At 36.5% G+C, this 16,653-nt stretch overlaps 2 pseudogenes; one reads left to right on the top strand and one right to left on the bottom strand.

Moving 5' to 3' along the window:
* LOC141418137 (ral guanine nucleotide dissociation stimulator-like) overlaps nucleotides 1–16,653 on the bottom strand; it is a 502,720-nt pseudogene that overhangs the window by 180,289 nt on the left and 305,778 nt on the right.
* On the top strand, nucleotides 14,190–15,815 carry LOC141416859 (NADH-ubiquinone oxidoreductase chain 4-like; annotated as a pseudogene).

Consider the following 16,653-nt stretch of genomic DNA (forward strand, 5'->3'; position numbering starts at 1 on the left):
TTTAGGAGATTGGCCTATAGTTCTCTTTTTTGGAGGTGTCTTTGCTTGGTTTTTGGATGAGTGAAATACTCTCTTCATAAAATGAATTAGGCAGTTTTCTGTCCCTTTCTAGTTCATGGAACAGTTTAAGGAGGGTTGATATTAGTCTTCTTTAAATGTCTGATAAAATTCAGCAGAGAATTGATTAGGTCCTGTACTTTTTTGGGGGGGGAGACTTTTTTCTGCTACTTCAATTTCATTTTGTGTTACAGATCTGTTCATGTGTGTAACATCCTCTTGGTTAAGCTTTGGATGATTGTAATCATCTTGAAATCTATCTATTTCATTGAGATTTTCATATTTGTTAGAATATAGGTTCTCAAAATAGTCTCTGATGAGTTCCTGGACTTCCATGGTGTTTGTTTTCATCTCCACTTTTGCATTCCTGATTTTATTGATTTGAGTTATTTCTCTCCTCATTTTAGTCAGATTTTTCAGGGATGTATCAATCTTGTTTATTTTTTCAAAGAACCAACGTTTTGTTTCATTAATTCTTTGAAGCTTTTTCATGTTTCATTGATATCAGCTCTTATTTTTATTATTTCTCTCCTTCTGTTTGTTTTGGGATTTGCTTGTTCTTGTTTTTCTAGGAGTTTGAGATGTAACATTAATTCATTGATTTGATATCTTTCTGTCTTTTAATATATGCGCTCATGGCTATAAACTCGCCTCTCAGCTCTGCCTTTGCTGTGTCCCATAGGTTCCAGTATGTTGTGTTTTAATATCCATTAACTTCAATGAACCATTGGTCATTGAGCAATGTGTTGTTCATTTTCCAGCTGCTTGCATGTTTTTTGTTATTATTTTTGCTATTGATTTCTAGTTTTAATTCATTATGATCAGATAGAATGCATGGTATTTCTATTTTCTTATATTTGCTAAGGCTTGCTTTGTGCCTTAGGATATAATCAATTTTGGAGAAGGTTCCAGGGGCTGCTGAGAAAAATGTATATTATGCAGAAGTTGGATGAAATTTTCTTAAGACATCAACTAGGTCAATTTGCTATATGGCATGTTTTAGGTCTGGGATTTCTCTATTGATTTTTTTGTCTTGATGACCTATATATTGGTTATAGGGAGGGTATTAAAGTCTCCCATTGTCACTGTGTTGGTGTTTATATATGTTTTTATGTCCTTCAGGTTATGTTTGATGAAATTGGGTGTGTAGACATTGGGTGCATATAGGTTGATAACTATTTTTCCTTTTGATGTATTTCCCCTTTTATTAGTATGGAATGTCCTTCTTTATCTCGTTTTATCAGTGTAGGTTTGAAATCTACATTTTCTGAGATAAGTATTGCTATTCCTTCCTGTTTTAGGGGACCACTGGCTTACTAAATCCTCTTCCAGCCTTTAAACCTAAGCTTATGCTTATTTTTATAGAAGAGATGGGTCTCCTGTAAGGAAAAAATGGTTGAATCTTCCTGTTTGTCAAACAGTAGCTTTTGATAGTTGAATTAAGTCCATTAACATTGAGTGTTAGTTTTGATAGGTATGTGGAATTCATGTCATTTAGTTGTCTCAGGTGTTTAAGGGTTAGATTGTGTACAGCTAAATCAATGTTACTCTCTACTCACTTGCCTTTTCTTCTCCTGTGGTTTGGTACTGCATGTCCTTTTATGGTTATTGTGGCTTTAACTTTCTGCGTGTAGAATCCCTTGAAGAATCTTTTGTAGAGCTGGCTTTGTGGTCATATATTGTTTTAGTTTCTGCTTATCATGGAGGATTTTTATTGCTCCATCTATTTTGAATGATAGTTTTCTGGGTAGAGTATCCTACGGTTGAAGTTATTTTCATTCAGTGCCCAGAAGACCTCATCCCATGCTCTTCTTGATTTTAATTTTTCTGTTGAGAAATCTGCTGTGATTTTGATAGGTTTACTTTTGTAAGTTACTAGTTTTTACTCTCCTACAGCCTCCAATATTCTTTCTCTATACTATGTGCTTGATGTTTTAATGATAATATGTTGGGGGATACTTCTATTTTGGTCAGTCTACTTGGTGTTCTGGATGCTACCTGTACCTGTATGGGCATAGTTTTCTCTACATTTGGGAATTTTTCTATTATTATTTTTTTGACTACTTTATGCATTACTGTTGCTTGCACCTCTTCTCCTTCATCAATGCCCATGATTCTCAGGTTTGCTGTTTTCATGGAGTCAGTAAATTCTTGCAATTTCTTTTCAAGGTCTTGAGTTGTTGAACTAATACTTCTTTGGTTTTTCCTTTAATTACCATTTCATCTTCAAGTTCTGAGATTCTGTCTTCGGCTTGTTCTATTCCACTGGATTGGCCTTCCATTTTTTTTGCATTTCTGTTTCATTATTTTTTCTGAAGTTTTCCATAACTTGAGTTGCTTCCTCTTTAATATTGTCTATTTTCAACCTGAGTTCCTTTATCTCTTTATTTATCGTGCTCTTTGTTTCACTTTGGTGTTTATACAGTGTTTCTGTAGTTTTCTTTTATTTGTTGTTGTGCTTTCTCAAATTTTCTCTATTTGTTGTCTTGGAATTTCTTGAGTGTCTCCTATACATTTTGGTTGACCTTATTCAGTATCATCTTTATAAAATTCTCATTGATTACTTGTAGGGTTTCTTCTTTCAGGTGTTGTTGTAGGTTCATTGAGTTCTTTGGCATCGTTTTACTTCATTTTGTTGAAATCTGGATCTGGGCATCTGTTTTCTTCATTTCCCTCTGGTTCCTGTACTAATTTATTAGTGGGAGGAGAAATGGTTTCCCTGTTTTTTCTGTCTTCCCATCATTCCCCTTGCCACTGTTACTGTCTCTGTACTGTGTGTAATTCAATATTGTCTAGCTTGTAATAGTAATAATGATGATATCTAGAATGGGAGGGTGAGAGGAGAAGGAAAGCAAAGAAGGTAAAGAAAAAGGGAAAACAAAACAAAACAAAGCAGAAGAGCCAAAGAAATAAATAGGGAGAGATAGTGTACTAATCAACAGTTAGCTAAACAGACATTTAGAGACAGAGAGAGGATAAAAAAATTCCCAAGTTGAACTGCAATACAGTTTCAGTCTTAATAGTTTTGGTGTTAGTCCCTCAGTATCCAGTCCTGGTGATGATGTTTGAGTAGTAGCTCTGGTGGTTGCATCTCCCAAGTAGGTTAGGAGCTGGTGTCTGGCAGCCTGGGAGCCCTCCTTGTTTCTCAATTTAACATGGCCTAGGGATGCTATGTGTGGGTGAAGGTGTGCAGGTGTCGTAGTTTTGCCTCTTCTTTGTGGTTTTTCCTTCCAAGTGTATCTCCAGCATCTCTCCAAGAGTTTACTTTAGGAAGCACACTTTCTGCTTCTTCCCTGTAGTTGCAATCTTGGAATCCCTCGACATTGTCTTAAAGAATATGATCTTTCATTATGTCTTTGTGCCTTGTTTGATATCATCAATAACTCAACAGTTTATCATCCTTCTTTGTATTCAACATGGTGAATGGGCAAAAGCATGCAATGCAGTATTATGCCACATCCTTTGTACTTATATGCAGTACTAGATAATTAAAAATAGCTTTGTGTATTTAAAAGAGCTCCATGTTTTACAATCTATCACCAGCATGTGGCTGGCACTCCCCAAGAAAGGATCCAGCAGATCTCTGTTGTGGGTTCTGGAGGAACTAGGAATGCACTGCTGATGTTTTCAGAACCCCATTCTGTGATGGGAAATTCTATGCCTTTGCTGCATTTTAGTTCTTTTTGAAAGCAAATAAAATCAGTTTTTGAGCCAATACATGATAATAATGAGTTTCAAACATTTTCCTCCCATTGTCAACCAGATTTTCCCATGGATATTTATCTTTTACTACTGAAAGTGACAATGAATAAGATATAAAACATAATCTGTTCATATGTAAATTTCACACCTCATAGATATTCACTGATGTGGACACTTGTTCAATTATCATTTCTTTCTGAGTTGTGAATGCATATGCATACTCATTCTTACAATTTCCTGCTATTCCTCTGTATTCATTCCCATTTCCATGTTACTGTGTGCATCAGACACTCATAGATTTTGTGATGAGTAACTTCCTAGAAGATGAAAAAATATTTTTTTCAGTTCACAACTTAAAGGATATTTAAATTATTTTATTTGGTTATAATCCAAATAAGTTCATAGCTTTCAGATATAGGGATCTAAGGGAAAATGCTGTTATTTTCATAAGAAGCTAAAACCAATAAAAACAACACAGTAGTAAGCACAAATAAGCCAACTCCATCCAGCATAGGAGAAAATTGAAGTGATGAGTGAAAGAAGAATATTGAATTTAGAGTTTCATTGCCCACAGCTAAAAGCAGCACCTAGTGTTAGCTTCTCAGGGGAAGAAGTCAACAGATGGCCTAAGATTGAGAAGATGGCTAAACTAGATATAATGGGTGGATTACTTAGTGCCAAGGGCACTGAATCATCAAAGTGTGACTAGTACAGGGAACAACCAGAAGGGTGTCTTAGTCCATTTCTCATTCCAACCTTACTGATATAACATAATACCCCAGGCTGGGCAACTTAGAAATAACACACATTTGCTTCTCTTACTTCTGGGCTGAGGAGTGCAAGAACAAGGCAATGACCAATGTGTTGTCTGGTTACAGATGCTACCCATTTTTAAATTTTCTGGTTTCCACATCCTTCCAGGGCATGTGATATGCTCACTGGGTCATTCTATTTTAGGATGGTAACTATAGATCAGCTCCATTTTTGAAGCCCAGACCAGTGTGCACTAATCCAATCTATGGGGAACATCCCTTCTGGACTACTGTCTTGCAGGAAGCCCCATCTCTTAATATTACCACCTTAAGAGTAAAGTTCCAACAGATGGATAATAGGGGTACTTGCCTTTGAATCATACATTTATGCATGCAAATGATGTCCTCCTCACATGTTAAAAGTGTATTCCATCCTAAGAGCTTACAAGATTTTAACTCTCCCAACATCAATTTTGAAGTCTAAGTCCAAAGTTTAATGCAAATGTAATCTGAATCAGATATGGTTCATATCTGATATGAACTGGAGTATCTGGGTGATACTCCAGGTATGAGGAACTTTTGAAAGCAAACAGATTAAATGCTTCTGAAGTACAATAGTGAGACTGACAATGAGAATGCATTCACACTCAAGAACAGAATATATAGAAGAAGGAAGGGATTTAAAAATTCATAACAAAATCTTAAATCCACAATGTTCAGTCATTAAGTCTTAGGGCTGATGAATATTTCACTGTTACTTGAGAACCTGCCTTCATACAGAAGGCAGTTATGCTTGGACCCACAAGGCCCTGGCAGCCCCTTCTCACTGCTTTGCTGGATTCTGTCCTCACAAGTACCTTCACGCATCTGAGTTGGGTATCTCCAGCAATTCCAAACCTTTCACCTGCTGATAGTTCTAAACACCTGATGTTGAAGGAGAAGACCCCCCCCCACACACACACACACACCTTACTTTTTGAATGTGCATTGATCCAGTGAGGGCCTGTTCTGTGCCTCCCTTTCTGTGGCTCAATACACATCCTTTGAAAGCTGGGTGGAGGCTGCCATGGCCAGAATGATCTTGGAATTAGAGTGGGTCCTGAGAGGTGAAACAGCACCTACCTGCTTCCTGAGGCTGAGCCAGGCTGAGTCCAACAAAGAAGAGCAACAGAACAGGAAGACATAAAATAAGGATGCCATGAAATGAGTCTGATGTAAGGTATGGAGCCTCAAAACATCTTTCCTAAGGTAACAATGTTGCAGTTAGTACTCACGTGGACACAGACACCAGTAAAATGGAAAACAAAATTAATGATTTTTAAAAATTTATTTATTCACATACGCATACATTGTTTGGGTCATTTCTCCCACCTGCACACCTGCCACCACCCTCTCCCAACACCTCCTTCGCTTCCAGGCAGAACCTGTTCTTCACTTCACTTCTCTAATTTTGTTGTAGAGAAGACATAAGCATAATAAGAAAGACAAAGCATTTTTGTTAGTTGAGTTAAGGATAGCTATACAGAGAGGTTCCTAGCATTGCTTCCATGTACAAATGTGTTACAACTCAAGTTGATTCATCTCTAACTTAACTTTGCACTGGTTCCTGACCCCTTCTCATGTTGACCTCTGTTGCTTTAATGATTCTGTATTAGTTCCTCTGGAGTGGGGACATCAATTAATTAGTGCTCATTTTTTGGAGGCAAGATTTCAGAATGTTGTACCATCTACTTTCAATGTTTGATCCTCCTTCCTTGGCCTCTCCAGTAACTGGGACTATACATACATGACTTATGACTGGATAGAAAGGATACTGTCTGATGGTAACATGAGAGGGGAAAGAAATAATTTTGCCTCTTTGCAGAAGTTGAAATACATTAAATATGTAACCAGTTATCACATATTTAGTTCTTACATATACTAATATGAAGTTTAATACACTGGGAAATAATGGTCTATCTAACTGGATATAAAGTAGAGCACTCTCAACATGTATTTTATTAGTGTGTTTAATTATACAAAAGATTTCAATAGAGGTTTTCATAAAGTCATATATGTTATAATGATGAGAGTAATTCCTTCTGTTGCTCTCTCTATATATACATAAAATTTTCTTTAAATATTAATAGATAAGTTTGTGAAAAACTAGGAGAAAAATATTCAATGACAAGAGAGGCCAAAAATAAGCTACAGTAGATAGATTCATTTCACAAAAAGAATACATCATGATATAGACTGTGAACAATAGATGGTTATTATGCATAATAATAATCAGGAAAATAATCTGATCTACCTACATGATGGAGACATCAAGCCTCCAATGTTTACAGATGATGAACAGTAAAAAAGCATAAGTAAGAAAAATTGACCAGAAGTTAACCATCAGGCTGGGTGCTTGTGATTTACAAACTACTCACCTGGAAGACAGCAGGACAAAGAGATGTCAGCCCCCACAGAGTTGTCACAGTGCCAAGACCTAACATAAAATGTTGTCTGGAGACCTTCTTGGAGGCAGAATGAGCATTAGTGGATTACCAACTGGTGAGTTAGTGATAATGCTTGGAGTTTAATGAACAGAAATGCACTGATCCAAATCTGGAAGTACCTTGTCACAAGTTTATGTAATAAGTTTACATGAATGGAAACGTGGAGATGGGTGTATGGAAAACAGATGGAAATGTAAACAAATGGATAATGATTAATTGGGTAGAAGCAGCAGAAAATCACTCTAGTCACAGAAGTGTCTAAGATTTATGTCTGCAAAGGTGAATTCTGCAAAACATATAAAAAAACTATCCCCAATTCCAAAACTGTTTCACATCATTGTAAACAAAAGGAGTACCAAATGCACTCTATTAGCAACACTGCTCTCATACCAAAAACAGGAAAGAAGAAACAAAGGAAAATGAAAACTACAGGTAAATCAACCAAAGCAAAATATTCTCAAAAATGCTTATACAATGAATCCATAAGCACATCAATATATTACCAGTTATGTTGAAGTTGGATTGATCACTGGGCTGTACCAGTGGCTCAACTGTACATGGAAGTCAATGAATTCACTACATCTCATCAGCACAAGGAAGACCAAAGTCCATAGATCCATTTTCATATATCAAACAGTCATTCAGTGAGATTTAATACAACTTTATTATGATAGCTGTCAACAAGTTAATAAGAGACAGCATAAGTTCAACTCATCATCACTGTCATAAAGTACCTGACAGACAAGCACTTATTGTTCCTTATTATTAAATACTGCATCAACTGAAAAGTGAATGTGGAGACTGGGGCATTTCTCAGTGGCAGAGCACCTGCCTCACATGCAGGATGGTCCAGGTTCAATTCCTAGAAACAAGAATAAATTAAATTAAATTACAGATCTGTGTCTTATAGAGAAATTCCCATGTACTTAGTAAAATTGTTATAAAAATCCAACTTTATTCAATAGATAACTTGATAAAACAGAGTACTTCTCACTCAGTTAGTATAACATAAGTTCATCATTCATTTTTGATAAATGAAATTTAAAATCATGAATATACAAAATAAGGTGAGGCAATAAAGCTATCTGGAAACATCACATTTACTGTTGAATGAGGCCTTGTCCTCCTTTGTGCAAAGGACAGCTGGACTCTCAGTGCAGACTCACCATCACTTGCAAGATGAGGCCAATGAAGGCCTGTGTTCCCTGCAAACTTGGCTCAGTGTCTGTCTGTTGCTTCCATGACAGAAGACCTGAGTCTCAGGTAAGAATCTGTGCTGGGCACCTAATACCTGAATGATCCTCCTAGCCCATGAGAAATCTTAATTGTGATATGGGGCAGAGCCATGTCTGAGAGACTTGGGAAACCAAGATGGGAACCCATGCTCATGGAGACTCAATTACCACGCTGATCTTTCCATAGGAAACATAAATTAATTTTCCAGACAAGGTGCTAAAAAGAGAAAAAAGAAGAAGCAAACCATTTATTCACACAGCAGCACTTGTGGTGTGTGAGAATTCATACTGGACAAAGCACTCAGTGCCATGAATTAAGGAACATTCTTAATGATTGTCATTCCATCTTCAACATTAATGTTCTATCACTGTCAGACAGTGAGCCTAAAACCAGAGTAGAGAACTTCAGATCAAGTTGACATTGGAAAACAGTCTGGAAAAGGCAAATCAACCAATAAAAACTCTAAAAGAAACTCTCAATGCAAATTTAGGTAATCATTCAGAATTTTGACAAAATAACCATTCTCAAAAATATTTTATATAAATACAGGATGGTGAAATCTTTGAGAAATATAAAATGTGTATGAATATGAGAAATCAGATTAAATGTGCAAGTCATTTAAATGGTATCCAATTTACAAATAGAATCTAGATCATTAAAAACATTTAAATAACAAAACATCTGAAAAAGTGGGATATGGTTGCTTCCTTCTATGTTTCACTAGTCAGTTTAAAGTAGAGAATTTCTTCTTGCTATGTGGGTACATAATAATCCTCAATTTCTGAATCTCTCTTTAACAATTTATAGGCAAAACTACCCTCATTCCCACCTCCCAAGAAAATCTTCAGTCTCCATTTATACCTTGAGGAAACACAAGAGTGAACTTCTTCTTTCCAAGTTTAGATATGTGACACAATTCTAGGACCCAGGATTAGTGTCACAGACATCTGATTTAAATCTCCTGATGATAACTCAGTCCTTGTTTCTGGCCCTGGGAGCTGCCTGGGAAAACAGTGACAGGTATCTCTGCACTTCCACCCCATAGAAAACTCAGAGTTGAGCTAAGCAGGGAGAGGACTTCTTCCCAGACCTACAACCCATATCTTAATCAGGTCAGTCCTGAGAAAACTTACAGTATCTGACAGCATGCACTTTGATAAAATAAAATCACCTTAATTCAAGTAGCTCATACATTTTCAAGCAACTATTCATTGAGTAATATATTAAATGTTTTAAACAACATGGAAAATTTATTAAGTTCTTTGATGGACTACCTTGATATTATGGGCTTATTAGTTGCCTGTCATCTCATTTAATACATACAAAAGCAGATACTTAGAAAGCATGTATACAATGATTAACTCATATACATATATTTTGTAAATTTTGTAAGAAACCAGACAGGACATTTAGAGGCACTAAAAATGTACCTTTCACTATTTCTCCCATGTGTGTTCTCCTCTTAGTGTGTAACCCATGTCCAATAATATTACTGCATTTGTTTTGGGTCTATAATCCACATATGAGGGAGAACATGTGATTTTTGTCAAGGTGATGTTCTCTAGTCCCATCCAATTACTTGCAAATGCCAAAATATCATTCTTCTTTGTGGCCTAGTAAAATTCCACTGTATAAATTCTATGTTTTCTTGGTCCATGGGTAAGTTTTGGGCACCTTGGCTATTTGGGGTAGCTTCCCTGTTATAAATAGTGCTGCAATAAACACGGGTGTGCAATTGCCTTTGTAAAAACTTGAGTTGCATTGCTACAGGTATATCCCTGGAGTGGTAGAAATGCTCCCTGTTGAGGAGAAAATAAAGTAATTTCAAATAGGCAGAGGCCACTATGAATAGGGGACAATGAAGTAACAAAGAGGTCTTGTAGAAATTTTCCATTGTGGGCTTCAATACACAAGTGCATGGAAGCAATGCTAGGAATCTCTCTGTGTAGGTATCCTTGTCTCAAGCTAGCAAAAATTATATGTTTTTCTTATTATCTCTTATGCTTTCTCTTAAACAAAATTTGAGAAGAAAATGGTGAAACAGGTTCTGCCTGGAAGCAGGGGTGTGGGGGTAGGGGTGTGGGGGTGTAGTGGGGAGTATTACTCTGGCAAAAAGGAACCATTTGGGTATATAGGAATAGTATGAGCTATAACATCTGTTGGTTTTCTGGGATTCATTGTATGATCTCACCACATGTTTACTGTCGGAATAGACATTGATACCCGAGCCTACTTCACATCTACCACTATAATTATTGAAATCCCTACAGGGGTAAAAGTTTTCAGCTGATTGGCTATACTTCATGGGGGCAATATCAAATGATCACCAACCCTACTTTAAGCCTCAGGCTTCATCTTCCTTTTCACAGTAGGTGGCCTCACAGGTATTGTACTATTCAACTCATCTCTAGATATAGTACTGCACGACACATACTATGTGGTAACCCACTTCCACTATGTTTTATCCATAGGAACAGTATTTGCAATCATAGCAGGGTTTGTACACTGATTCCCACTATTCTCAGGCTATATGCTAGATCAAATATGAGGAAAAATTCACTTCACTATTATATTTGTACGAGTTAACCTAACCTTCTTCCCCTAACATTTCCTCAGCCTATCTGGCATACCATGACACTACTCTGATTACCCAGATGCCTACACATCATGAAATACAGTGTCATCAATAGGCTCTTTCATTTCCCTAACTGCAGTAATTACTATAGTCTTCATAATTTGAGAAGCATTTGCCTCGAAACGAGAAGTAGGAGTAGTTGAACTTAAAACAACAAATCTAGAATGACTCCACGAATGTCCCCCACCATACCACATGTTCGAAGAACCTACATATGTAAAGACACTAAGAAAGGTAGGAATCGAACCCCCTAGAACTAGTTTCAAGCCAGCTCCATATCCTATATGTCTTTCTCTTCATAAGATAATAGTAATACAATTACATAACTTTGTCAAAGTTAAATTGCAAGCTAATCCCCTGTATATCTTTATGGCTCATCCCCTCCAACTTGGCCTACAAGATGCAACATCACCCATCATAGAAGAACTACTAAATTTCCAGGACCACACACTAATAATTGTCTACCTTATTAGTTGTCTAGTATTCTACATCCTTTAACTTATACTTACCACTAAGTTAACACATACTAACACAATAGACGCCCAAGAAATAGAAACAATCTGAACAATCCTCCCAGCTATTATCCTCATTATAATTGCTCTTCCTTCCCTATGAATCCTATATATAATAGATGAAATTAACAACCCAGTACTGACAGTGAAAACTATAGAACATCAATGATATTGAAGCTATGAATATACCAACTATGAAGACCTAACATTGTACTCTTATATAATTCCAACATCAGAACTAAAGCCCGGGGAACTCCGACTTCTTGAAGTTGATAATCAAGTTGTACTGTCCATAGAAGTACCCATACGAATATTAATTTCATCTGAAGACATACTACACTCATGAGCCGTCCCATCATTAGGGCTAAAAACAGACAACATCCCAGGATGCCTTAACCAAGCAACGCTCACTTCCACACGATCAGGAATTTACTACAGCCAATGTTCCAAAATTTGTCGCTTAAACCACAGCTTAATGCCAATTGTATTAGAAATAGTCCCACTCAAATATTTCAAAAACTGATCACTATATATACTATAAGTACATTATGAAGTTACTGCAGCATTAACCTTTTAAGTTAAAGACAGAGAGCTAGCACTCCATAATGATATGCCACAACTCAACACACCTACGTGATTTACAACTATTATCTCTATAATCTTCACCCTATTTATTATCTTCCAGTTAAAAGTAAAAACATTCAACTTTCCGCCTAACCCTATATCTAAAATTATCGAGTCTATAAAACAGGACAATACTTGAGAGAAAAAATGAATGAAAATCTATTTACCTCTTTCATTACCCCTACTATAATAGGACTTCCTATTGTCACCTTAGTAATTCTCTTTCAAAGTATTATACTTCCAGCTTCAAACCAATTAATCAATAACCGACTAGCTTTCCTCCAACAATGAGGAATTAAACTAATCACTAAACAAATAATAATAATGCATAATTCTAAAGGATGCACCTTATTTTTAATGCTAATTTCACTTATTATTTTCATTGGATCAACTAACCTACTTGGACTTTTTCCATACTCCTTCACCCCAACAACCCAACTATCAATAAACCTAGGAATAGCTATCCCACTCTGAGCAGGAGCTGTGATCCTAGGCTTCAACCACAAAATGAAATCATCCCTAGCCCATTTTCTACCACAGGGAATTCCTATCCCCTTAATCCCAATACTAATTATTATCAAAACCATTAGCCTATTTATTCAACCAATGGCACTAGCCATTTGATTAACCACTAACATCACAGCAAGTCACATACTAATTCACCTAATTAGCGGAGCTACACTAGCACTACTAACTATCAACCCAACCATAGCCTTTGTAACATTTATTATCTTAATCCTCCTCACCATTCTTGAATTTGCAGTAGCCCTAATCCAGGCCTATGTATTTACACTCCTTGTTAGCCTGTATCTCCATGACAACACATAATGACCCACCAAGTACATGCTTATCACATAGTTAACCCAAGTCCATGACCACTAACAGATGCATTATCTGCTCTCCTAATAACATAGGGCTTATCAATATGATTTCACCTTAACACTACATTCCTTTTAACACTAGGACTACTCACCAACTCACTAACCGTATACCAATGATGATGGGATGTAGTACGAGAAGGCACATTCCAAGGCCACCATACCCCTGTTGTCCAAAAAGGACTGCGATATGGGATAGTACTATTTATTATCTCAGAAGTATTTTTCTTTGCCAGATTTTCTGAGCCTTTTTCCACTCAAGCCTTACCCCAACCCCAGACCTAGGTGTTTGTTGACCACCTACCAGCATTAACCCACTAAACCCCTTAGATGTCCCTCTTCTCAACACATCAGTTCTTCTTGCATTGGGTGTATCCATTACCTGAGCCCACCACAGTCTAATAGAAGGAAACCTAAAAATCATAATCCAAGCACTATAAATCACCATTCTACTAGGCATTTACTTCACCCTCCTACAAACTTCAGAATATTTTGAAACCTCATTCACAATCTCCGATTGAGAGCATCTATGGCTCAACTTTCTTTATAGCAATAGGATTTCATGGCCTACGTGTAATTATTGGCTCCACATTCCTACTAGTATGTCTAACTCAACAACTAAAATCCCATTTTACATCAAAACACCATTTCGGCTTTGAAGCCATAGCCTGATGCTGACATTTTGTTGATGTAGTATGACTATTCTTATACATCTCCATCTATTGATGAGGATCATGCTCTTTTAGCATTAATCAGTACAGTTGACTTCCAATCAGCTAGATTTGGTATAAACCCAAAAAAGAGCAATCAACCTAATAATTTTATTAACCTTAAACTCTCTCCTAGCAACCCTTTTAATTAGCATTACACACTGAATCCCACAAGTTAACATCTACAATGAGAAATCAAACCCTTATGAATGTGGATTTGACCCTATAGGCTCAGCACAACTCCCATTCTCAATAAAATTTTTCTTAATTGCAATCACCTTTTTCTTATTTGACCTTGAAATTGCCCTACATCTCCCCCTTCCTTGAGCACTACAAACAACCTCTACCTAGTTATCCTTATATCACTAGCCCTAATCATCATCCTGTCACTAGGACTAGCCTATGAATGATCTCAAAAAGGATTAGAATGAAATGAATATGGTACTTAGTTTAACACAAAACAAATGATTTTGACTCATTTTATTATGAGCTATTCATAAGTACCAAAATGTCCCGTATCCTAATTAACCTCTTCTTAGTTTTCTCACCATCCCTACTAGGAGCATTAATCTATCGATCACACCTAACTTCCTCACTATGCCTAGAGGGTATAATACTATCAATTTTTACCACCACAACCCTAATTACTCTGAACTTCAGTATTACTTTATCACTTATATTTCCCATTATCATCCTAGTCTTTGCAGCTTGCAAAGCCACCATAGGACTAGCCCTACTAGTTATAATATCAAACTCATAGGGAATGGACAATGTACAAAATCTAAACCTCTTACAAGGCTAAAAGTTATTATACCAACAATTATACTCATCCCTATAACATGATTCTCAAAAAATAACATAGTCTGAATTAACTCCACTGCCTTTAGTCTACTAATCAGTATACTATGCTTATTTACCCCAAACCAATCAAACAAAAACAGCTTTAATTTCTCATTATTCTTCTTCTCAGACTCCCTCTCCAACCCCCTCTTAATTCTGACAGCCTGATTACTCCCACTAATAATTATAGCTAGCCAACAACACATGAACAAAGAACCTGTAGAATGAAAAAAAATGTATATCACCATACTAGACCTGCTTCAAGTCCTATTAATTATAACATTTACATCCACAAAACTAATCTTATTTTACATCTTATTTGAAGCCACACTTATTCCTACATTAATTATCATTACATGATGGGGAAACCAAACAATACTACTTAACACAGTCCTATATTTCCTATTTTATACACTAATTAGATCCTTACCTCTTCTAGTTGCATTAATTTATCTACAAAACTCACTAGGGTCCCTAAACCTTCACATCCTCAACAATTACTCAGAACAACTAAACCTATCCTGATAAAATGACCTACTCTGGCTAGCATGCATAATAGCATTTATAGTTAAAATACCATTACATGGACTACACCTATGACTACCCAAAGCCCATGTTGAAGCACCTATTGCTGGCTCCATAGTCCTAGCAGCTATTCTATTAAAACTAGGTGGATATGGCATAATACAAGTTACCATCCTCCTATCACCCATCACAAACCACATGATATACCCACTTATATTACTCTCATTATGAGGTATAGTAATAACCAGCTCAATCTGTTTACAACAAACAGACCTAAAATCCCTATTCGTATACTCATCAGTTAGTCACATAGCACTAGTAATTGTTGCCATCTTAATTCAATCCCCGTGAAGCTTTATAGGAGCTACAGCATTAATAGTAGCCCATGGTTTAACCTCATCCATCTTATTCTGTCTAGCAAACACAAACTATGAACGAGTACATAGCCGAACCATGCTCTTAACTCGAGGCTTACAAACAATACTCCCATTAATGGCCCTATGATGACTCATAGCAAGCTTAACCAACCTTGCAATACCCCCAACAATTAACCTGATTGGAGAACTAATAATCATCACCTCCTCATTCTCACGCTCTAACTTTACCATTCTTCTTATAAGAGCCAATACACTCATCACAGCCTTATACACCCTATACATACTAACCACTACTCAACGAGACAAAACTACCTACCACATACATAACATTCATCCATCATTCACACAAGAAAAGTCCTTAGTCCTCCACCTACTCCCCCTACTCCTCCTATCTTTAAATCCAAATATTATTCTTGGCACAATATTCTGTAAATTTAGTTTAACAAATATGCTAGATTGTGAATCTAGAGTCAGAAAATGACATTTTCTTATTTACCAAGAAAGTATGCAAGAACTGCTAACTCATGCTACCATACCTAAAAATATGGCTTTCTTATTTTAAAGGATGGTAGCTATCCATTGGTCTTAGGAACCAAAAAATTGGTGCAACTCCAAATCAAAGTAATAAACATATTAACCTCATCCATAATCATAATATTCATTACCCTTATATACCCCATCCTAATATCCCTTACAGACTTTTACAAAAATAAAAATTACCCAGAATATATTAAAACCTCAGTTAAACTAGCATTCACCATTAGCATAATTCCCATAATCATATTCATCCACCTAAGTAATGAGACCATTGTACCCAACTGACATTGGCTCACTATCCACACCACAATACTCTCACTCAGCCTTAAACTAGACTATTTTCACTACTATTCGTGCCAGTAGCACTATTTGTAACATGATCAATCATAGAATTTTCCCTATGATATATGCACTCTGACCCTAACATCAACCAATTCCATAAATACCTACTATTTTTCCTCATCACTATACTAATCCTAGTTACAGCAAACAACCTATTCTAACTTTTCATCGGATGAGAAGGAATAGGCATCATATCATTTCTCCTTATCAGATGATAATACGGAAGCACTGATGCCAACACCTCCGCACTACAAGCAATACTATACAACTGAATTGGAGACATTGGATTTATCCTATGAATAGCATGATTTTTAATCTACTCTAACTCATGGGATCTACAGCAACTATTTATAGACCCTATAAGAACAACAGTCCCCCTGTTAGGCTTACCATTAGCTGCCACTGGAAAATCAGCCCAATTTGGACTTCACCCATGATTC

This window comes from Castor canadensis, chromosome 2 (genome assembly GCF_047511655.1).
Source record: "Castor canadensis chromosome 2, mCasCan1.hap1v2, whole genome shotgun sequence".
Taxonomy (NCBI): domain Eukaryota; kingdom Metazoa; phylum Chordata; class Mammalia; order Rodentia; family Castoridae; genus Castor; species Castor canadensis.